This window comes from Mesoplodon mirus (assembly GCF_964341445.2).
Source record: "Mesoplodon mirus genome assembly, chromosome: 1".
In the NCBI taxonomy this organism is placed as follows: Eukaryota; Metazoa; Chordata; class Mammalia; order Artiodactyla; family Ziphiidae; genus Mesoplodon; species Mesoplodon mirus.
The window spans coordinates 157,218,487-157,241,363 of NC_138976.1; positions in this window are offsets into that span (position 1 = coordinate 157,218,487).

Here is a 22,877-nt window from a genome sequence, read left to right on the forward strand (position 1 = left end):
GCCCGGTCTGGAGCCTCTTTGCATGTGTCCCTGGGACACATCTGCCTGCGAACTTCGGTCACCTGGCAGGAAGCTACGATGCCCAGACCTATGGTTAGCTGTGCAGCGAGGTGTACTGTGAGGACAGGTTCCACACACACTTCAAGTAAGAGGTCGGCCTGAGTGGAAAGGTGAGAGTTTGGGCAGCTGTGCAGACAAAGAAGGCGCCCTTTGGCCTGGGCCTAAATGCTTGTGACACCCCACTGGACCTGCCGTGCTCTGAGGGCCCTGCCCTGGGCCCCCTGCTCCCCTGCCCTTTGTTCAGTCACAGCAGAGATGGCCACACCCACTCCTTCAGTGAGGGCAGAGTTCCAACCACCCTCAGCCCCGCCCCCTCTCCGCAGGTTACCATGGACTACAGAGGCTGCATCCTGAGGCCAGGGCGTTCCGAGAATGCCAAGGGCAGACATGATGACTTTAAATGATTTCCTCTTGTGTCAGGTTTGGTAAACTTTAGGAGCTAGGAAATGGTCCACTTACAGAAATGTTCAAATTTACTGGCATTTCATATATTCTCTGCTATAACATTGTCCTGATTCTTTCTGTATATTCTTTCCTTATGTTTTTGTTTTCCTTAATCAAAGTGTGTCTTTTCAATCTTTTCAAAGAAGATTCTTTGGACTTACTAAATCACCTGAATTTTATACGTTTTCTGTTGTATTAAGTTCTGCTCATATCTTTATTTATCTTTTTTCTATGTTCTCAGGGTTTATTGTTTTGATCTTCTGATGTCAATTAAAACACTTGGTTATTCATTTTAATAAATATTTTACTTATAAAGATTTGAACTTTTGAAGATTCCAGCTTACTTGTAAGTTTCTAAGGGTCAGGTCCTCTCCATTGTTGCTGGCCTAAGGTTTAGTTCACCATATAGCAATGTATATATTGACCTATTTTCCCCTCGACTTTCTGTGATTCCCTACATCTCACCTTTTTTGCAGACAAGCCATTTGAAATACCCTTAACTTATTTCACAGCCAATAAGTCATTGAAATAATGTGTAGTTTTTAGAGAAATCTTCTTATATAATTAGGCAGAAAATCTCACCTGCCATAGTTTTCAAAACAGCATAATTTCACTCTTCTCAATTCTTAATCTGTTGTATTACACAACCTTTGAGTATTTAGCTTTATCAATGACATGTACTTTAAAAATGTTTTAGAGATCCTACCAGTCTTTGAAAACATCCTTGTTCCTTGTTTTAGTTCCAGTTTTATGTATATATTCTGCCTTGCACCTGATTATTCCAACAATTGATGGATGGCCTTGGGAACCTAATTCTGGTATTGATAGTCTTTAATGATTGTCTCCCCTCGTAGCTGATTTTTTCATTATTGTGTAAATTTAGATCATGATCTCATGTTTAGCTAAACAGCTGACCTTGTAAGACGATTAAGTGTGTACGCTAGTAAGCTTCAGGAGAAAGTCCACAAAATTTATTTGTGTCCCTCCAATGAGTTGCCCACGAGGACACCGTTTTCTACAAGTGTTGGTCCAATACTCCCTCTAGAGGAAGGGGTCTCCGACAGGGCTGATTGGCGGCCCCCGATCTGGGGCAGGGGCTGTGGGCAGCCTGTGGCCCGGGCTGGAGCCTCTTTGCATGTGTCCCTGGGACACATCTGCCTGCGAACTTCGGTCACCTGGCAGGAAGCTACGATGCCCAGACATATAGTTAGTTGTGCAGCGAGGTGTACTGTGAGGACAGGTTCCACACACACTTCAAGTAAGAGGTCGGCCTGAGTGGAAAGGTGAGAGTTTGGGCATCTGTGCAGACAAAGAAGGCGCCCTTTGGCCTGGGCCTAAATGCTTGTGAGAGCCCACTGGACCTGCCGTGCTCTGAGGGCCCTGCCCTGGGCCCCTGCTCCCCTGCCCTTTGTTCAGTCACAGCAGAGATGGCCACACCCACTCCTTCAGTGAGGGCAGAGTTCCAACTACCCTCAGCCCCGTCCCCTCTCCGCAGGTTACCATGGACTACAGAGGCTGCATCCTGAGGCCAGGGCGTTCCGAGAATGCCAAGGGCAGACATGATGACCTTAAATGATTTCCTCTTGTGTCAGGTTTGGTAATCTTTAGGAGCTAGGAAATGGTCCACTTACAGAAATGTTCAAATTTACAGGCATTTCATATATTCTCTGCTATAACATTGTCCTGATTCTTTCTGTATATTCTTTCCTTATGTTTTTGTTTTCCTTAATCAAAGTGTGTCTTTTCAATCTTTTCAAAGAAGATTCTTTGGACTTACTAAATCACCTGAATTTTATACGTTTTCTGTTGTATTAAGTTCAGCTCATATCTTTATTTATCTTTTTTCTATGTTCTCAGGGTTTATTGTTTTGATCTTTTGATGTCAATTAAAACACTTGGTTATTCATTTTAATAAATATTTTACTTATAAAGATTTGAACTTTTGAAGATTCCAGCTTACTTGTAAGTTTCTAAGGGTCAGGTCCTCTCCATTGTTGCTGGCCTAATGTTTAGTTCAACATATAGCAATGTATATATTGACCTATTTTCCCCTCGACTTTCTGTGATTCCCTACATCTCACCTTTCTTTGCAGACAAGCCTTTTGAAATACCCTTAAGTTATTTCACAGCCAATAAGTCATTGAAATAATGTGTATTTTTAGAGAAATCTTCTTATATAATTAGGCAGAAAATCTCACCTGCCATAGTTTTCAAAAGAGCATAATTTCACTCTTCTCAATGCTTAATCTGTTGTATTACACAACCTTTGAGTATTTAGCTTTATCAATGACATGTACTTTAAAAATGTTTTAGAGATCCTACCAGTCTTTGAAAACATCCTTGTTCCTTGTTTCAGGTCCAGTTTTATGTATATATTCTGCCTTGCACCTGATTATTCCAACAATTGATGGATGGCCTTGGGAATCTAATTCTGGTATTGATAGTCTTTACTGATTGTCTCCTCTCGTAGCTGATTTCTTCATTATTGTGTAAATTTAGATCATGAGCTCATGTTTAGCTGAACAGCTGACCTTGTAAGACGCTTAGGTGTGAACGCTCGTAAGCTTCCGCAGAAAGACGGCAAAGATTTATTTCTGTCCCTCCAATGAGTTGCCCACGAGGACACCGTTTTCTACAAGTGTTGGTCCAATACTCCCTCTAGAGGAAGGGGACTCTGACAGGGCTGATTGGCGGCCCACGATCTGGGGCAGGGGCAGTGGGCAGCCTGTGGCCCGGGCAGGAGCCTCTTTGCATGTGTCCCTGGGACACATCTGCCTGCGAAATTCGGTCACCTGGCAGGGAGCTACGATGCCCAGTCCTATGGTTAGCTGTGCAGCGAGGTGTACTGTGAGGACAGGTTCCACACACACTTCAAGTAAGAGGTCGGCCTGAGTGGAAAGGTGAGAGTTTGGTCAGCTGTGCAGACAAAGAAGGCGCCCTTTGGCCTGGGCCTAAATGCTTGTGACACCCCACTGGACTTGCCGTGCTCTGAGGGCCCTGACCTGGGCGCCCTCCTCCCCTGCCCTTTGTTCACTCAGAGCAGAGATGGCCACACCCACTCCTTCAGTGAGGCCAGAGTTCCAACCACCCTCAGCCCCGCCCCCTCTCCGCAGGTTACCATGGACTACAGAGGCTGCATCCTGAGGCCAGGGCGTTCCGAGAATGCCAAGGGCAGACATGATGACCTTAAATGATTTCCTCTTTTGTCAGGTTTTGTAAACTTTAGGAGTTAGGAAATGGTCCACTTTACAGAAATGTTCAAATTTACTGGCATTTCTTATATTCTCTGCTATAACATTGTCCTGATTCTTTCTGTATATTCTTTACTTATGTTTTTGTTTTCCTTAATCAAAGTGTGTCTTTTCAATCTTTTCAAAGAAGATTCTTTGGACTTACTAAATCACCTGAATTTTATACGTTTTCTGTTGTATTATGTTCTGCTCATATCTTTATTTATCTTTTTTCTATGTTCTCAGGGTTTATTGTTTTGATCTTCTGATGTCAATTAAAACACTTGGTTATTCATTTTAATAAATATTTTACTTATAAAGATTTGAACTTTTGAAGATTCCAGCTTACTTGTAAGTTTCTAAGGGTCAGGTCCTCTCCATTGTTGCTGGCCTAAGGTTTAGTTCACCATATAGCAATGTATATATTGACCTATTTTCCCCTCGACTTTCTGTGATTCCCTACATCTCACCTTTCTTTGCAGACAAGCCATTTGAAATACCCTTAACTTATTTCACAGCCAATAAGTCATTGAAATAATGTGTATTTTTAGAGAAATCTTCTTATATAATTAGGCAGAAAATCTCACCTGCCATAGTTTTCAAAACAGCATAATTTCACTCTTCTCAATGCTTAATCTGTTGTATTACACAACCTTTGAGTATTTAGCTTTATCAATGACATGTACTTTAAAAATGTTTTAGAGATCCTACCAGTCTTTGAAAACATCCTTGTTCCTTGTTTCAGTTCCAGTTTTATGTATATATTCTGCCTTGCACCTGATTATTCCAACAATTGATGGATGGCCTTGGGAATCTAATTCTGGTATTGATAGTCTTTACTGATTGTCTCCCCTCGTAGCTGATTTCTTCATTATTGTGTAAATTTAGATCATGAGCTCATGTTTAGCTAAACAGCTGACCTTGTAAGACGCTTAGGTGTGAACGCTCGTAAGCTTCCGCAGAAAGACGGCAGAGATTTATATGTGTCCCTCCAATGAGTTGCCCACGAGGACACCATTTTCTACAAGTGTTGTTCCAATACTCCCTCTAGAGGCAGGGGACTCCGACAGGGCTGATTGGCGGCCCCCGATCTGGGGCAGGGTCAGTGGGCAGCCTGTGGCCTGGGCAGGAGCCTCTTTGCATGTGTCCCAGGGACACATCTGCCTGCGAACTTCGGTCACCTGGCAGGAAGCTACGATGCCCAGACCTATGGTTAGCTGTGCAGCGAGGTGTACTGTGAGGACAGGTTCCACACACACTTCAAGTAAGAGGTCGGCCTGAGTGGAAAGGTGAGAGTTTGGGCAGCTGTGCAGACAAAGAAGGCGCCCTTTGGCCTGGGCCTAAATGCTTGTGACACCCCACTGGACCTGCCGTGCTCTGAGGGCCCTGCCCTGGGCCCCCTGCTCCCCTGCCCTTTGTTCAGTCACAGCAGAGATGGCCACACCCACTCCTTCAGTGAGGGCAGAGTTCCAACCAACCTCAGCCCCGCCCCCTCTCCGCAGGTTACCATGGACTACAGAGGCTGCATCCTGAGGCCAGGGCGTTCCGAGAATGCCAAGGGCAGACATGATGACCTTAAATGATTTCCTCTTCTGTCAGGTTTGGTAAACTTTAGGAGCTAGGAAATGGTCCACTTTACAGAAATGTTCAAATTTACTGGCATTTCATATATTCTCTGCTATAACATTGTCCTGATTCTTTCTGTATATTCTTTACTTATGTTTTTGTTTTCCTTAATCAAAGTGTGTCTTTTCAATCTTTTCAAAGAAGATTCTTTGGACTTACTAAAACACCTGAATTTTATCCGTTTTCTGTTGTATTAAGTTCTGCTCATATCTTTATTTATCTTTTTTCTATGTTCTCAGGGTTTATTGTTTTGATCTTCTGATGTCAATTAAAACACTTGGTTATTCATTTTAATAAATATTTTACTTATAAAGATTTGAACTTTTGAAGATTCCTGCTTACTTGTAAATTTCTATGGGTCAGGTCCTCTCCATTGTTGCTGGCCTAAGACTTAGTTCACCATATAGCAATGTATATATTGACCTATTTTCCCCTCGACTTTCTGTGATTCCCTACATCTCACCTTTCTTTGCAGACAAGCCATTTGAAATACCCTTAACTTATTTCACAGCCAATAAGTCATTGAAATAATGTGTATTTTTTAGAGAAATCTTCTTATATAATTAGGCAGAAAATCTCACCTGCCATAGTTTTCAAAACAGCATAATTTCACTCTTCTCAATGCTTAATCTGTTGTATTAAACAACCTTTGAGTATTTAGCTTTATCAATGACATGTAGAGATCCTACCAGTCTTTGAAAACATCCTTGTTCCTTTTTCCAGGTCCAGTTTTATGTATATATTCTGCCTTGCACCTGATTATTCCAACAATTGATGGATGGCCTTGGGAATCTAATTCTGGTATTGATAGTCTTTACTGATTGTATACCCTCGTAGCTGATTTCTTCATTATTGTGTAAATTTAGATCATGAGCTAATGTTTAGCTAAACAGCTGACCTTGTAAGACGCTTAGGTGTGAACGCTCGTAAGCTTCAGCAGAAAGTCGGCAAAGATTTATTTTTGTCCCTCCAATGAGTTGCCCACGAGGACACCGTTTTCTACAAGTGTTGGTCCAATACTCCCTCTAGAGGCAGGGGACTCCGACAGGGCTGATTGGCGGCCCCCGATCTGGGGCAGGGTCAGTGGGCAGCCTTTGGCCCGGGCAGGAGCCTCTTTGAATGTGTCCCTGGGACACATCTGCCTGCGAACTTCGGTCACCTGGCAGGAAGCTACGATGCCCAGACCTATGATTAGCTGTGCAGTGAGGTGTACTGTGAGGGCCGGTTCCACACACACTTCAAGTAAGAGTTCGGCCTGAGTGGAAAGGTGAGAGTTTGGGCAGCTGTGCAGACAAAGAAGGCGCCCTTTGGCCTGGGCCTAAATGCTTGTGACAGCCCACTGGACCTGCCGTGCTCTGAGGGCCCTGCCCTGGGCCCCCTGCTCCCCTGCCCTTTGTTCAGTCACAGCAGAGATGGCCACACCCACTCCTTCAGTGAGGGCAGAGTTCCAACCACCCTCAACCCCGCACCCTCTCCACAGGTTACCATGGACTACAGAGGCTGCATCCTGAGGCCAGGGCGTTCCGAGAATGCCAAGGGCAGACATGATGACCTTGAATGATTTCCTCTTGTGTCAGGTTTGGTAAACTTTAGGAGCTAGGAAATGGTCCACTTACAGAAATGTTCAAATTTACTGGCATTTCATATATTCTCTGCTATAACATTGTCCTGATTCTTTCTGTATATTCTTTACTTATGTTTTTGTTTTCCTTAATCAAAGTGTGTCTTTTCAATCTTTTCAAAGAAGATTCTTTGGACTTACTAAATCACCTCAATTTTATACGTTTTCTGTTGTATTAAGTTCTGCTCATATCTTTATTTATCTTTTTTCTATGTTCTCAGGGTTTATTGTTTTGATCTTCTGATGTCAATTAAAACACTTGGTTATTCATTTTAATAAATATTTTACTTATAAAGATTTGAACTTTTGAAGATTCCAGCTTACTTGTAAGTTTCTAAGGGTCAGGTCCTCTCCATTGTTGCTGGCCTAAGGTTTAGTTCACCATATAGCAATGTATATATTGACCTATTTTCCCCTCGACTTTCTGTGATTCCCTACATCTCACCTTTCTTTGCAGACAAGCCATTTGAAATACCCTTAACTTAGTTCACAGCCAATAAGTCATTGAAATAATGTGTATTTTTAGAGAAATCTTCTTATATAATTAGGCAGAAAATCTCACCTGCCATAGATTTCAAAACAGCATAATTTCACTCTTCTCAATGCTTAATCTGTTGTATTACACAACCTTTGAGTATTTAGCTTTATCAATGACATGTACTTTAAAAATGTTTTAGACATCCTACCAGTCTTTGAAAACATCCTTGTTCCTTGTTTCAGTTCCAGTTTTATGTATATATTCTGCCTTGCACCTGATTATTCCAACAATTGCTGGATGGCCTTGGGAATCTAATTCTGGTATTGATAGTCTTTACTGATTGTCTCCCCTCGTAGCTGATTTTTTCATTATTGTGTAAATTTAGATCCTGAGCTCATGTTTAGCTAAACAGCTGACCTTGTAAGAAGCTTAGGTGTGAACGCTCGTAAGATTCAGCAGAAAGGCGGCAAAGATTTATTTGTGTCCCTCCAATGAGTTGCCCACGAGGACACCGTTTTCTACAAGTGTTGGTCCAATACTCCCTCTAGAGGCAGGGGAATCCGACAGGGCTGATTGGTGGCCCCCGATCTGGGGCAGGGGCAGTGGGCAGCCAGTGGCCCGGGCAGGAGTCTCTTTGCATGTGTCCCTGGGACACATCTGCCTGCGAACTTCAGTCACCTGGCAGGAAGCTACGATGCCCAGACCTATGGTTAGCTGTGCAGTGAGGTGTACTGTGAGGACAGGTTCCACACACACTTCATGTAAGAGGTCGGCCTGAGTGGAAAGGTGAGAGTTTGGGCAGCTGTGCAGACAAAGAAGGCGCCCTTTGGCCTGGGCCTAAATGCTTGTGACACCCCACTGGACCTGCCGTGCTCTGAGGGCCCTGCCCTGGGCCCTCTACTCCCCTGCCCTTTGTTCAGTCACAGCAGAGATGGCCACACCCACTCCTTCAGTGAGGGCAGAGTTCCAACCACCCTCAGCCCCGCCCCCTCTCCGCAGGTTACCATGGACTACAGAGGCTGCATGCTGAGGCCAGGGCGTTCCAAGAATGCCAAGGGCAGACATGATGACATTAAATAATTTCCTCTTGTGTCAGGTTTGGTAAACTTTAGGACCTAGGAAATGGTCCACTTTACAGAAATGTTCAAATTTACTGGCATTTCTTATATCCCCTGTATAACATTGTCCTGATTCTTTCTGTATATTCTTTACTTATGTTTTTGTTTTCCTTAATCAAAGTGTGTCTTTTCAATCTTTTCAAAGAAGATTCTTTGGACTTACTAAATCACCTCAATTTTATACGTTTTCTGTTGTGTTAAGTTCTGCTCATATCTTTATTTATCTTTTTTCTATGTTCTCAGGGTTTATTGTTTTGATCTTCTGATGTCAATTAAAACACTTGGTTATTCATTTTAATAAATATTTTACTTATAAAGATTTGAACTTTTGAAGATTCCAGCTTACTTGTAAGTTTCTAAGGGTCAGGTCTTCTCCAATGTTGCTGGCCTAAGGTTTAGTTCACCATATAGCAATGTATATATTGACCTATTTTCCCCTCGACTTTCTGTGATTCCCTACGTCTCACCTTTCTTTGCAGACAAGCCATTTGAAATACCCTTAACTTATTTCACAGCCAATAAGTCATTGAAATAATGTGTATTTTTAGAGAAATCTTCTTATATAATTAGGCAGAAAATCTCACCTGCCATAGTTTTCAAAACAGCATAATTTCACTCTTCTCAATGCTTAATCTGTTGTATTACACAACCTTTGAGTATTTAGCTTTATCAATGACATGTACTTTAAAAATGTTTTAGAGATCCTACCAGTCTTTGAAAACATCCTTGTTCCTTGTTTCAGTTCCAGTTTTATGTATATATTCTGCCTTGCACCTGATTATTCCAACAATTGATGGATGGCCTTGGGAATCTAATTCTGGTATTGATAGTCTTTACTGATTGTCTCCCCTCGTAGCTGATTTCTTCATTATTGTGTAAATTTAGATCATGAGCTCATGTTTAGCTAAACAGCTGACCTTGTAAGACGCTTAGGTGTGAACGCTCGTAAGCTTCCGCAGAAAGACGGCAGAGATTTATTTGTGTCCCTCCAATGAGTTGCCCACGAGGACACCATTTTCTACAAGTGTTGTTCCAATACTCCCTCTAGAGGCAGGGGATTCCGACAGGGCTGATTGGCGGCCCCCGATCTGGGGCAGGGTCAGTGGGCAGCCTGTGGCCCGGGCAGGAGCCTCTTTGCATGTGTCCCAGGGACACATCTGCCTGCGAACTTCGGTCACCTGGCAGGAAGCTACGATGCCCAGACCTATGGTTAGCTGTGCAGCGAGGTGTACTGTGAGGACAGGTTCCACACACACTTCAAGTAAGAGGTCGGCCTGAGTGGAAAGGTGAGAGTTTGGGCAGCTGTGCAGACAAAGAAGGCGCCCTTTGGCCTGGGCCTAAATGCTTGTGACAGCCCACTGGACCTGCCGTGCTCTGAGGGCCCTGCCCTGGGCCCCCTGCTCCCCTGCCCTTTGTTCAGTCACAGCAGAGATGGCCACACCCACTCCTTCAGTGAGGGCAGAGTTCCAACCACCCTCAGCCCCGCCCCCTCTCCGCAGGTTACCATGGACTACAGAGGCTGCATCCTGAGGCCAGGGCGTTCCGAGAATGCCAAGGGCAGACATGATGACCTTAAATGATTTCCTCTTGTGTCAGGTTTGGTAAACTTTAGGAGCTAGGAAATGGTCCACTTTACAGAAATGTTCAAATTTACTGGCATTTCATATATTCTCTGCTATAACATTGTCCTGATTCTTTCTGTATATTCTTTACTTATGTTTTTGTTTTCCTTAATCAAAGTGTGTCTTTTCAATCTTTTCAAAGAAGATTCTTTGGACTTACTAAAACACCTGAATTTTATACGTTTTCTGTTGTATTAAGTTCTGCTCATATCTTTATTTATCTTTTTTCTATGTTCTCAGGGTTTATTGTTTTGATCTTCTGATGTCAATTAAAACACTTGGTTATTCATTTTAATAAATATTTTACTTATAAAGATTTGAACTTTTGAAGATTCCTGCTTACTTGTAAATTTCTAAGGGTCAGGTCCTCTCCATTGTTGCTGGCCTAAGACTTAGTTCACCTTATAGCAATGTATATATTGACCTATTTTCCCCTCGACTTTCTGTGATTCCCTACATCTCACCTTTCTTTGCAGACAAGCCATTTGAAATACCCTTAACTTATTTCACAGCCAATAAGTCATTGAAATAATGTGTAGTTTTTAGAGAAATCTTCTTATATAATTAGGCAGAAAATCTCACCTGCCATAGTTTTCAAAAGAGCATAATTTCACTCTTCTCAATGCTTAATCTGTTGTATTAAACAACCTTTGAGTATTTAGCTTTATCAATGACATGTAGAGATCCTACCAGTCTTTGAAAACATCCTTGTTCCTTTTTCCAGGTCCAGTTTTATGTATATATTCTGCCTTGCACCTGATTATTCCAACAATTGATGGATGGCCTTGGGAATCTAATTCTGGTATTGATAGTCTTTACTGATTGTATCCCCTCGTAGCTGATTTCTTCATTATTGTGTAAATTTAGATCATGAGCTCATGTTTAGCTAAACAGCTGACTTTGTAAGACGCTTAGGTGTGAACGCTCGTAAGCTTCAGCAGAAAGTCGGCAAAGATTTATTTTTCTCCCTCCAATGAGTTGCCCACGAGGACACCATTTTCTACAAGTGTTGTTCCAATACTCCCTCTAGAGGCAGGGGACTCCGACAGGACTGATTGGCGGCCCCCGATCTGGGGCAGGGTCAGTGGGCAGCCTGTGGCCCGGGCAGGAGCCTCTTTGCATGTGTCCCTGGGACACATCTGCCTGCGAACTTCGGTCACCTGGCAGGAAGCTACGATGCCCAGACCTATGGTTAGCTGTGCAGCGAGGTGTACTGTGAGGACAGGTTCCACACACACTTCAAGTAAGAGGTCGGCCTGAGTGGAAAGGTGAGAGTTTGGGCAGCTGTGCAGACAAAGAAGGCGCCCTTTGGCCTGGGCCTAAATGCTTGTGACAGCCCACTGGACCTGCCTTGCTCTGAGGGCCCTGCCCTGGGCCCCCTGCTCCCCTGCCCTTTGTTCAGTCACAGCAGAGATGGCCACACCCACTCCTTCAGTGAGGGCAGAGTTCCAACCAACCTCAGCCCCGCCCCCTCTCCGCAGGTTACCATGGACTACAGAGGCTGCATCCTGAGGCCAGGGCGTTCCGAGAATGCCAAGGGCAGACATGATGACCTTAAATGATTTCCTCTTGTGTCAGGTTTGGTAAACTTTAGGAGCTAGGAAATGGTCCACTTTACAGAAATGTTCAAATTTACTGCCATTTCATATATTCTCTGCTATAACATTGTCCTGATTCTTTCTGTATATTCTTTACTTATGTTTTTGTTTTCCTTAATCAAAGTGTGTCTTTTCAATCTTTTCAAAGAAGATTCTTTGGACTTACTAAAACACCTGAATTTTATACGTTTTCTGTTGTATTAAGTTCTGCTCATATCTTTATTTATCTTTTTTCTATGTTCTCAGGGTTTATTGTTTTGATCTTCTGATGTCAATTAAAACACTTGGTTATTCATTTTAATAAATATTTTACTTATAAAGATTTGAACTTTTGAAGATTCCTGCTTACTTGTAAATTTCTAAAGGTCAGGTCCTCTCCATTGTTGCTGGCCTAAGACTTAGTTCACCATATAGCAATGTATATATTGACCTATTTTCCCCTCGACTTTCTGTGATTCCCTACATCTCACCTTTCTTTGCAGACAAGCCATTTGAAATACCCTTAACTTATTTCACAGCCAATAAGTCATTGAAATAATGTGTATTTTTTAGAGAAATCTTCTTATATAATTAGGCAGAAAATCTCACCTGCCATAGTTTTCAAAAGAGCATAATTTCACTCTTCTCAATGCTTAATCTGTTGTATTAAACAACCTTTGAGTATTTAGCTTTATCAATGACATGTAGAGATCCTACCAGTCTTTGAAAACATCCTTGTTCCTTTTTCCAGGTCCAGTTTTATGTATATATTCTGCCTTGCACCTGATTATTCCAACAATTGATGGATGGCCTTGGGAATCTAATACTGGTATTGATAGTCTTTACTGATTGTATCCCCTCGTAGCTGATTTCTTCATTATTGTGTAAATTTAGATCATGAGCTCATGTTTAGCTAAACAGCTGACCTTGTAAGACGCTTAGGTGTGAACGCTCGTAAGCTTCAGCAGAAAGTCGGCAAAGATTTATTTTTGTCCCTCCAATGAGTTGCCCACGAGGACACCGTTTTCTACAAGTGTTGGTCCAATACTCCCTCTAGAGGCAGGGGACTCCGACACGGCTGATTGGCGGCCCCCGATCTGGGGCAGGGGCAGTGGGCAGCCTTTGGCCTGGGCAGGAGCCTCTTTGCAAGTGTCCCTGGGACATATCTGCCTGCGAACTTCGGTCACCTGGCAGGAAGCTACGATGCCCAGACCTATGGTTAGCTGTGCAGTGAGGTGTACTGTGAGGGCAGGTTCCACACACACTTCAAGTAAGAGGTCGGCCTGAGTGGAAAGGTGAGAGTTTGGGCAGCTGTGCAGACAAAGAAGGCGCCCTTTGGCCTGGGCCTAAATGCTTGTGACAGCCCACTGGACCTGCCGTGCTCTGAGGGCCCTGCCCTGGGCCCCCTGCTCCCCTGCCCTTTGTTCAGTCACAGCAGAGATGGCCACACCCACTCCTTCAGTGAGGGCAGAGTTCCAACCACCCTCAGCCCCGCCCCCTCTCCGCAGGTTACCATGGACTACAGAGGCTGCATCCTGAGGCCAGGGCGTTCCGAGAATGCCAAGGGAAGACATGATGACCTTAAATGATTTCCTCTTGTGTCAGGTTTGGTAAACTTTAGGAGCTAGGAAATGGTCCACTTTACAGAAATGTTCAAATTTACTGGCATTTCTTATATTCTCTGCTATATCATTGTCCTGATTCTTTCTGTATATTCTTTACTTATGTTTTTGTTTTCCTTAATCAAAGTGTGTCTTTTCAATCTTTTCAAAGAAGATTCTTTGGACTTACTAAATCACCTCAATTTTATCCGTTTTCTGTTGTATTAAGTTCTGCTCATATCTTTATTTATCATTTTTCTATGTTCTCAGGGTTTATTGTTTTGATCTTCTGATGTCAATTAAAACACTTGGTTATTCATTTTAATAAATATTTTACTTATAAAGATTTGAACTTTTGAAGATTCCAGCTTACTTGTAAGTTTCTAAGGGTCAGGTCCTCTCCATTGTTGCTGGCCTAAGGTTTAGTTCACCATATAGCAATGTATATATTGACCTATTTTCCCCTCGACTTTCTGTGATTCCCTACATCTCACCTTTCTTTGCAGACAAGCCATTTGAAATACCCTTAACTTATTTCACAGCCAATAAGTCATTGAAATAATATGTAGTTTTTAGAGAAATCTTCTTATATAATTAGGCAGAAAATCTCACCTGCCATAGTTTTCAAAACAGCATAATTTCACTCTTCGCAATTCTTAATCTGTTGTATTACACAACCTTTGAGTATTTAGATTTATCAATGACATGTACTTTAAAAATGTTTTAGAGATCCTACCAGTCTTTGAAAACATCCTTGTTCCTTGTTTTAGTTCCAGTTTTATGTATATATTCTGCCTTGCACCTGATTATTCCAACAATTGATGGATGGCCTTGGGAACCTAATTCTGGTATTGATAGTCTTTAATGATTGTCTCCCCTCGTAGCTGATTTTTTCATTATTGTGTAAATTTAGATCATGATCTCATGTTTAGCTAAACAGCTGACCTTGTAAGACGATTAGGTGTGTACGCTAGTAAGCTTCAGGAGAAAGTCCACAAAATTTATTTGTGTCCCTCCAATGAGTTGCCCACGAGGACACCGTTTTCTACAAGTGTTGGTCCAATACTCCCTCTAGAGGAAGGGGACTCCGACAGGGCTGATTGGCGGCCCCAGATCTGGGGCAGGCGCTGTGGGCAGCCTGTGGCCCGGGCTGGAGCCTCTTTGCATGTGTCCCTGGGACACATCTGCCTGCGAACTTCGGTCACCTGGCAGGAAGCTACGATGCCCAGACCTATGGTTAGCTGTGCAGCGAGGTGTACTGTGAGGACAGGTTCCACACACACTTCAAGTAAGAGGTCGGCCTGAGTGGAAAGGTGAGAGTTTGGGCAGCTGTGCAGACAAAGAAGGCGCCCTTTGGCCTGGGCCTAAATGCTTGTGACACCCCACTGGACCTGCCGTGCTCTGAGGGCCCTGCCCTGGGCCCCCTGCTCCCCTGCCCTTTGTTCAGTCACAGCAGAGATGGCCACACCCACTCCTTCAGTGAGAGCAGAGTTCCAACCACCCTCAGCCCTGCCCCCTCTCCGCAGGTTACCATGGACTACAGAGGCTGCATCCTGAGGCCAGGGCGTTCCGAGAATGCCAAGGGCAGACATGATGACCTTAAATGATTTCCTCTTGTGTCAGGTTTGGTAAACTTTAGGAGCTAGGAAATGGTCCACTTTACAGAAATGTTCAAATTTACTGGCATTTCATATATTCTCTGCTATAACATTGTCCTGATTCTTTCTGAATATTCTATACTTATGTTTTTGTTTTCCTTAATCAAAGTGTGTCTTTTCAATCTTTTCAAAGAAGATTCTTTGGACTTACTAAATCCCCTCAATTTTATACGTTTTCTGTTGTATTAAGTTCTGCTCATATCTTTATTTATCTTTTTTTCTATGTTCTCAGGGTTTATTGTTTTGATCTTCTGATGTAAATTAAAACACTCCGTTATTCATTTTAATATATAATTTACTTATAAAGATTTGAACTTTTGAAGATTCCAGCTTACTTGTAAGTTTCTAAGGGTCAGGTCCTCTCCATTGTTGCTGGCCTAAGGTTTCGTTCACCATATAGCAATGTATATATTGACCTATTTTCCCCTCGACTTTCTGTGATTCCCTACATCTCACCTTTCTTTGCAGACAAGCCATTTGAAATACCCTTAACTTATTTCACAGCCAATAAGTCATTGAAATAATGTGTATTTTTAGAGAAATCTTCTTATATAATTAGGCAGAAAATCTCACCTGCCATAGTTTTCAAAACAGCATAATTTCACTCTTCTCAATGCTTAATCTGTTGTATTACACAACCTTTGAGTATTTAGCTTTATCAATGACATGTACTTTAAAAATGTTTTAGAGATCCTACCAGTCTTTGAAAACATCCTTGTTCCTTGTTTCAGTTCCAGTTTTATGTATATATTCTGCCTTGCACCTGATTATTCCAACAATTGATGGATGGCCTTGGGAATCTAATTCTGGTATTGATAGTCTTTACTGATTGTCTCCCCTCGTAGCTGATTTCTTCATTATTGTGTAAATTTAGATCATGAGCTCATGTTTAGCTAAACAGCTGACCTTGTAAGACGCTTAGGTGTGAACGCTCGTAAGCTTCCGCAGAAAGACGGCAAAGATTTATTTGTGTCCCTCCAATGAGTTGCCCACGAGGACACCGTTTTCTACAAGTGTTTGTCCAATACTCCCTCTAGAGGCAGGGGACTCCGACAGGGCTGATTGGAGGCCCCTGATCTCGGGCAGGGGCAGTGGGCAGCCTGTGGCCCGGGCAGGAGCCTCTTTGCATGTGTCCCTGGGACACATCTGCCTGCGAACTTCGGTCACCTGGCAGGAAGCTACGATGCCCAGACCTATGGTTAGCTGTGCAGCGAGGTGTACTGTGAGGACAGGTTCCACACACACTTCAAGTAAGAGGTCGGCCTGAGTGGAAAGGTGAGAGTTTGGGCAGCTGTGCAGACAAAGAAGGCGCCCTTTGGCCTGGGCCTAAATGCTTGTGACAGCCCACTGGACCTGCCGTGCTCTGAGGGCCCTGCCCTGGGCCCCCTGCTCCCCTGCCCTTTGTTCAGTCACAGCAGAGATGGCCACACCCACTCCTTCAGTGAGGGCAGAGTTCCAACCACCCTCAGCCCCGCCCCCTCTCCGCAGGTTACCATGGACTACAGAGGCTGCATCCTGAGGCCAGGGCGTTCCGAGAATGCCAAGGGCAGACATGATGACCTTAAATGATTTCCTCTTGTGTCAGGTTTGGTAAACTTTAGGAGCTAGGAAATGGTCCACTTACAGAAATGTTCAAATTTACTGGCATTTCATATATTCTCTGCTATAACATTGTCCTGATTCTTTCTGTATATTCTTTACTTATGTTTTTGTTTTCCTTAATCAAAGTGTGTCTTTTCAATCTTTTCAAAGAAGATTCTTTGGACTTACTAAATCACCTCAATTTTATACGTTTTCTGTTGTATTAAGTTCTGCTCATATCTTTATTTATCTTTTTTCTATGTTCTCAGGGTTTATTGTTTTGATCTTCTGATGTCAATTAAAACACTTGGTTATTCATTTTAATAAATATTTTACTTATAAATATTTGAACTTTTGAAGATTCCAGCTTACTTGTAAGTTTCTAAGGGTCAGGTCCTCTCCATTGTTGCTGGCCTAAGGTTTAGTTCACCATATAGCAATGTATATATTGACCTATTTTCCCCTCGACTTTCTGTGATTCCCTACATCTCACCTTTCTTTGCAGACAAGCCATTTGAAATACCCTTAACTTATTTCACAGCCAATAAGTCATTGAAATAATGTGTATTTTTAGAGAAATCTTCTTATATAATTAGGCAGAAAATCTCACCTGCCATAGTTTTCAAAACAGCATAATTTCACTCTTCTCAATGCTTAATCTGTTGTATTACACAACCTTTGAGTATTTAGCTTTATCAATGACATGTACTTTAAAAATGTTTTAGAGATCCTACTAGTCTTTGAAAACATCCTTGTTCCTTGTTTCAGTTCCAGTTTTATGTATATATTCTGCCTTGCACCTGATTATTCCAACAATTGATGGATGGCCTTGGGAATCTAATTCTGGTATTGATACTCATTACTGATTGTCTCCCCTCGTAGTTGATTTTTTCATTATTGTGTAAATTTAGATCATGATCTCATGTTTAGCTAAACAGCTGACCTTGTAAGACGCTTAGGTTTGTACGCTCGCAAGCTTCAGGAGAAAGTCGGCAAAATTTATTTGTGTCCCTCCAATGAGTTGCCCACGAGGACACCGTTTTCTACAAGTGTTGGTCCAATAATCCCTCTAGAGGCAGGGGACTCCGACAGGGCTGATTGGCGGCCCCTGATCTGGGGCAGGGGCAGTGGGCAGCCTGTGGCCCGGGCAGGAGCCTCTTTGCATGTGTCCCTGGGACACATCTGCCTGCGAACTTCGGTCACCTGGCAGGAAGCTACGATGCCCAGACCTATGGTTAGCTGTGCAGCGAGGTGTACTGTGAGGACAGGTTCCACACACACTTCAAGTAAGAGGTCGGCCTGAGTGGAAAGTTGAGAGTTTGGGCAGCTGTGCAGACAAAGAAGGCGCCCTTTGGCCTGGGCCTAAATGCTTGTGACACCCCACTGGACCTGCCGTGCTCTGAGGGCCCTGCCCTGGGCCCCCTGCTCCCCTGACCTTTGTTCAGTCACAGCAGAGATGGCCACACCCACTCCTTCAGTGAGGCCAGAGTTCCAACCACCCTCAGCCCCTCCCCCTCTCCGCAGGTTACCATGGACTACAGAGGCTGCATCCTGAGGCCAGGGCGTTCCGAGGATGCCAAGGGCAGACATGATGACCTTAAATGATTTCCTCTTGTGTCAGGTTTGGTAAACTTTAGGAGCTAGGAAATGGTCCACTTTACAGAAATGTTCAAATTTACTGGCATTTTATATATTTTCTGCTGTAACATTGTCCTGATTCTTTCTGTATATTCTATACTTATGTTTTTGTTTTCCTTAATCAAAGTGTGTCTTTTCAATCTTTTCAAAGAAGATTCTTTGGACTTACTAAATCACCTGAATTTTACACGTTTTCTGTTGTATTAAGTTCTGCTCATATCTTTATTTATCTTTTTTCTATGTTCTCAGGGTTTATTGTTTTGATCTTCTGATGTCAATTAAAACACTTGGTTATTCATTTTAATAAATATTTTACTTATAAAGATTTGAACTTTTGAAGATTCCAGCTTACTTGTAAGTTTGTAAGGGTCAGGTCCTCTCCATTGTTGCTGGCCTAAGGTTTAGTTCACCATATAGCAATGTATATATTGACCTATTTTCCCCTCAACTTTCTGTGATTCCCTACATCTCACCTTTCTTTGCAGACAAGCCATTTGAAATACCCTTAACTTATTTCACAGCCAATAAGTCATTGAAATAATGTGTATTTTTAGAGAAATCTTCTTATATAATTAGGCAGAAAATCTCACCTGCCATAGTTTTCAAAAGAGCATAATTTCACTCTTCTCAATGCTTAATCTGTTGTATTACACAACCTTTGAGTATTTAGCTTTATCAATGACATGTATAGATCCTACCAGTCTTTGAAAACATCCCTGTTCCTTGTTTCAGGTCCAGTTTTATGTATATATTCTGCCTTGCACCTGATTATTCCAACAATTGATGGATGGCCTTGGGAATCTAATTCTGGTATTGATAGTCTTTACTGATTGTCTCCCATCGTAGCTGATTTCTTCATTATTGTGTAAATTTAGATCATGAGCTCATGTTTAGCTAAACAGATGACCTTGTAAGACGCTTAGGTGTGAACGCTCGTAAGCTTCAGCAGAAAGTCGGCAAAGATTTATTTGTGTCCCTCCAATGAGTTGCCCACGAGGACACCGTTTTCTACAAGTGTTGGTCCAATACTCCCTCTAGAGGAAGGGGACTCAGACAGGGCTGATTGGCGGCCCCCGATCTGGGGCAGGGGCAGTGGGCAGCCTGTGGCCCGGGTTGGAGCCTCTTTGCATGTGTCCCTGGGACACATCTGCCTGCGATCTTCGGTCACCTGGCAGGAAGCTACGATGCCCAGACCTATGGTTAGCTGTGCAGCGAGGTGTACTGTGAGGACAGGTTCCACACACACTTCAAGTAAGAGGTCGGCCTGAGTGGGTAGGTGAGAGTTTGGGCAGCTGAGCAGACAAAGAAGGCGCCCTTTGGCATGGGCCTAAATGCTTGTGACACCCCACTGGGCCTGCCGTGCTCTGAGGGCCCTGCCCTGGGCCCCCTGCTCCCCTGCCCTTTGTTCAGTCACAGCAGAGATGGCCACACCCACTCCTTCAGTGAGGGCAGAGTTCCAACCACCCTCAGCCCCGCCACCTCTCCGCAGGTTACCATGGACTACAGAGGCTGCATCCTGAGGCCAGGGCGTTCCGAGAATGACAAGGGCAGACATGATGACCTTAAATGATTTCCTCTTGTGTCAGGTTTGGTAAACTTTAGGAGCTAGGAAATGGTCCACTTTACAGAAATGTTCAAATTTAGTGGCATTTCATATATTCTCTGCTATAACATTGTCCTGATTCTTTCTGTATATTCTTTACTTATGTTTTTGTTTTCCTTAATCAAAGTGTGTCTTTTCAATCTTTTCAAAGAAGATTCTTTGGACTTACTAAATCACCTCAATTTTATACGTTTTCTGTTGTATTAAGTTCTGCTCATATCTTTATTTATCTTTTTTCTATGTTCTCAGGGTTTATTGTTTTGATCTTCTGATGTCAATTAAAACACTTGGTTATTCATTTTAATAAATATTTTACTTATAAAGATTTGAACTTTTGAAGATTCCAGCTTACTTGTAAGTTTCTAAGGGTCAGGTACTCTCCATTGTTGCTGGCCTAAGGTTTAGTTCAACATATAGCAATTTATATATTGACCTATTTTCCCCTCGACTTTCTGTGATTCCCTACATCTCACCTTTCTTTGCAGACAAGCCATTTGAAATACCCTTAACTTATTTTACAGCGAATAAGTCATTGAAATAATGTGTAGTTTTTAGAGAAATCTTCTTATATAATTAGGCAGAAAATCTCACCTGCCATAGTTTTCAAAACAGCATAATTTCATTCTTCTCAATGCTTAATCTGTTGTATTACACAACCTTTGAGTATTTAGCTTTATCAATGACATGTCCTTTAAAAATGTTTTAGAAATCCTACCAGTCTTTGAAAACATCCTTGTTACTTGTTTCAGTTCCAGTTTTATGTATATATTCTGCCTTGCACCTGATTATTCCAACAATTGATGGATGGCCTTGGCAATCTAATTCTTGTATTGATAGTCTTTACTGATTGTCTCCCCTCGTAGCTGATTTCTTCATTATTGTGTAAATTTAGATCATGAGCTCATGTTTAGCTAAACATCTGACCTTGTAAGACGCTTAGGTGTGAACGCTCCTAAGCTTCAGCAGAAAGACGGCAAAGATTTATTTGTGTCCCTCCAATGAGTTGCCCACGAGGACACCGTTTTCTACAAGTGTTGGTCCAATACTCCCTCTAGAGGAAGGGGACTCTGACAGGGCTGATTGGCGGGCCCCGATCTGGGGCAGGGGCAGTGGGCAGCCTGTGGCCCGGGCTGGAGCCTCTTTGCATGTGTCCCTGGGACACATCTGCCTGCGAACTTCGGTCACCTGGCAGGAAGCTACGATGCCCAGACCTATGGTTAGCGGTGCAGCGAAGTGTACTGTGAGGACAGGTTCCACACACACTTCAAGTAAGATGTCGGCCTGAGTGGGAAGGTGAGAGTTTGGGCAGCTGTGCAGACAAAGAAGGTGCCCTTTGGCCTGGGCCTAAATGCTTGTGACAGCCCACTGGACCTGCCGTGCTCTGAGGGCCCTGCCCTGGGCCCCCTGCTCCCCTGCCCTTTGTTCAGTCACAGCAGAGATGGCCACACCCACTCCTTCTGTGAGGGCAGAGTTCCAACCACCCTCAGCCCCGCCCCCTCTCCGCAGGTTACCATGGACTACAGAGGCTGCATCCTGAGGCCAGGGCGTTCCGAGAATGCCAAGGGCAGACATGATGACCTTAAATGATTTCCTCTTCTGTCAGGTTTGGTAAACTTTAGGAGCTAGGAAATGGTCCACTTTACAGAAATGTTCAAATTTACTGGCATTTCATATATTCTCTGCTATAACATTGTCCTGATTCTTTCTGTATATTCTTTACTTATGTTTTTGTTTTCCTTAATCAACGTGTGTCTTTTCAATCTTTTCATAGAAGATTCTTTGGACTTACTAAATCACCTCAATTTTATACGTTTTCTGTTGTATTAAGTTCTGCTCATATCTTTATTTATCTTTTTTCTATGTTCTAAGGGTTTATTGTTTTGATCTTCTGATGTCAATTAAAACACTTGGTTATTCATTTTAATAAATATTTTACTTATAAAGATTTGAACTTTTGAAGATTCCAGCTTACTTGTAAGTTTCTAAGGGTCAGGTCCTCTCCATTGTTGCTGGCCTAAGGTTTAGTTCACCATATAGCAATTTATATATTGACCTATTTTCCCCTCGACTTTCTGTGATTCCCTACATCTCACCTTTCTTTGCAGACAAGCCATTTGAAATACCCTTAACTTATTTTACAGCGAATAAGTCATTGAAATAATGTGTAGTTTTTAGAGAAATCTTCTTATATAATTAGGCAGAAAATCTCACCTGCCATAGTTTTCAAAACAGCATAATTTCATTCTTCTCAATGCTTAATCTGTTGTATTACACAACCTTTGAGTATTTAGCTTTATCAATGACATGTCCTTTAAAAATGTTTTAGAAATCCTACCAGTCTTTGAAAACATCCTTGTTACTTGTTTCAGTTCCAGTTTTATGTATATATTCTGCCTTGCACCTGATTATTCCAACAATTGATGGATGGCCTTGGCAATCTAATTCTTGTATTGATAGTCTTTACTGATTGTCTCCCCTCGTAGCTGATTTCTTCATTATTGTGTAAATTTAGATCATGAGCTCATGTTTAGCTAAACATCTGACCTTGTAAGACGCTTAGGTGTGAACGCTCGTAAGCTTCAGCTGAAAGACGGCAAAGATTTATTTGTGTCCCTCCAATGAGTTGCCCACGAGGACACCGTTTTCTACAAGTGTTGGTCCAATACTCCCTCTAGAGGAAGGGGACTCCGACAGGGCTGATTGGCGGGCCCCGATCTGGGGCAGGGGCAGTGGGCAGCCTGTGGCCCGGGCTGGAGCCTCTTTGCATGTGTCCCTGGGACACATCTGCCTGCGAACTTCGGTCACCTGGCAGGAAGCTACGATGCCCAGACCTATGGTTAGCTGTGCAGCGAAGTGTACTGTGAGGACAGGTTCCACACACACTTCAAGTAAGATGTCGGCCTGAGTGGGAAGGTGAGAGTTTGGGCAGCTGTGCAGACAAAGAAGGCGCCCTTTGGCCTGGGCCTAAATGCTTGTGACAGCCCACAGGACCTGCCGTGCTCTGAGAGCCCTGCCCTGGG